Below are 2,359 nucleotides of genomic sequence, written 5' to 3' on the forward strand. Positions count from 1 at the left end.
AATTCATATTTAAATCTCATTCAAACAATTTTAAAAATTCAGATTTGAATCTCATTCAAACAAATGAATTAAAATTTAATTGTGCGATTAAAACTCCTAATTAAACACTTTAATTAGTCATGGGCCTAATTATGGGCCTTGAAACCAAGCCCACAAACAAGCCCAAACAACCATGCTCATGGTTGAATGCATCAAACCATGCGCACCATGGTGTTCTTCATCAAGCTGCCACCTTTGCTTTGGAACCAGCAATGAATTAATCATCTCATGATCAAATAACACAATTAAATCACATAATCAACAATCTAAATGGCAAATATAGTGGCTCTGATACTAATTGAAGGAGCAGAAGCATGAAAAACACAAGTTTAGATCATTGAATTCAAAAATTTTTTCACCTAGGGTCTCATGCATCATGCAAGATTTATTTTTATCTATTTGATTTCAATGATAAATAGCATATTAAAACTCTTTTAATATATTTTAGATCTACATTTTCCATTTAAAATTTTAGAATTAACAAATTAATTCTTTAGAACCCTAGATTAGATTAAGGACAAGTGCACTAACCTTTTTGATGCACTGCAGTGTGTTTAGCACCTTTGGGATGCGCCTAGGATACCAAATGTTATCTCTCTAGCTTGTCCACACCAAGATCACCAATGGCAACCCTTGAACAGCTTCTAAATCTTTTCCAATCAATTAGAAAATCAAGTTTTGCCTTTTAAGAGATTACAGATGTAAACAGGACACTAGAAATGATTTCTAGTATTTTTAATTCAAGAGATTATTGTCTAATCTCTTTGAATTGATGAGAGATGAAGAGGAAGAGAAGGAGAGGCAGCCAAGGGTGGCAGCACCAAAGAGAGAACAGCAGCTTATGTTTATGTTCTTTCATCCTTACACTTATATAGCTAAGTCACCACTTAAAGCCCTTGCCACATGTCACCTTCTGATTGGCTCTAGATTTAATTAACCCAATCACATTGTGCCAAGCGTCTATATTTAATCTTGACTTTAATCATCTTACATGATTAAAAGACATATGGCAAGCTTATGTGTGGTGCCATGTGTCATCATCTCTTGGTGCCACATGTCACCCTGTGAAATGACCAAAATACCCTTGTGTCTTAATTTTGAGTTCTCAACCCAAAATAATTATTTCTCTTCTTCTAATCAATTTATATCAAATATAAATTAATTAATTAATCTCTATTAATTAATTCTCATTAATTAAATTCATATTTAAACACTTTAAATATAAATTTAACTTATACTATACATCCAATAACCTAGATTTGGTTTCAAGCCATGCTAGGGACTTTGCAATCTAATTGCAAACCAAACCTATTTAATTAATCAATTAAACAATTTAAATAATTAATTAAATCATATTTAATTTGGTGATTACTTGTGTATGTGTGTGACTTACTAGGCTCATCACTAATTGGTAATGAGATATGATATCAACTCTTAATATCATCAGAACTCTTTCTTACCATAAATGATTTCTCTAAATCATTTTATGTAGCTCATAGACTATGGTTAATACCTAGCATAGCATGCCATAGCCACCCAATCAGTAATAAGGTTTACCTTAAATGAACCTATAATCATATGTTGCCATGCACTAAAATCTCTCTGTTACAAAATCCCAATTCGAGCTGGAGTCATGGTTTATGTCAAACCCCATTTGCTATGAATATTATGTTCTCTTTTAATTCCAATTCTTGATTAAAAAGATTTTCTCATCAGAAACTCTTTTCTGATTAAATCTATCTGTCCTGGCCAGGAACTTGAAACATCAAGAACAATTAAATGAACATAGGATTTTATCCCTATGTACTTAGGGTAACAAATTCCATCTTGATCAACACCTATCTCCATATATAACTAATAAGAGCCAACACATGCCCGTATACCCATACACAATACATGTATGAAAGCAGTATCAAACTCAAACCACCTATACATAAGATAACTGTGCAATCTCAGGTCTAAAGATTATATGCACTGATATGATTTATGACAATACATTGACAAGAGTAAACTCTATGTGCTTATCATAAATGTAGCTGGTTCGACCTACTTATCATGTATAAGTGCCTATCATGTTTGTCATGGCATGAGACTCACTATTCTATCTTATTTACATCTCATATAAATAACTTGGGAACAAACATGATTACAATCTTTCTGGATAAGTTGTGTCCTTATTATGAAGTATCCTCGATTGTGAACCAATTTATGATACTTTATGCTAGAAATACTGTCACTCATATTCTTAACAACTTAAGAATAGAATTTCTAACAAAATATCAATGGACCTTTTCTATTACACATAAATATATTATGTAAA

Source organism: Hevea brasiliensis, chromosome 5 (genome assembly GCF_030052815.1).
Source record: "Hevea brasiliensis isolate MT/VB/25A 57/8 chromosome 5, ASM3005281v1, whole genome shotgun sequence".
Taxonomy (NCBI): Eukaryota; Viridiplantae; Streptophyta; class Magnoliopsida; order Malpighiales; family Euphorbiaceae; genus Hevea; species Hevea brasiliensis.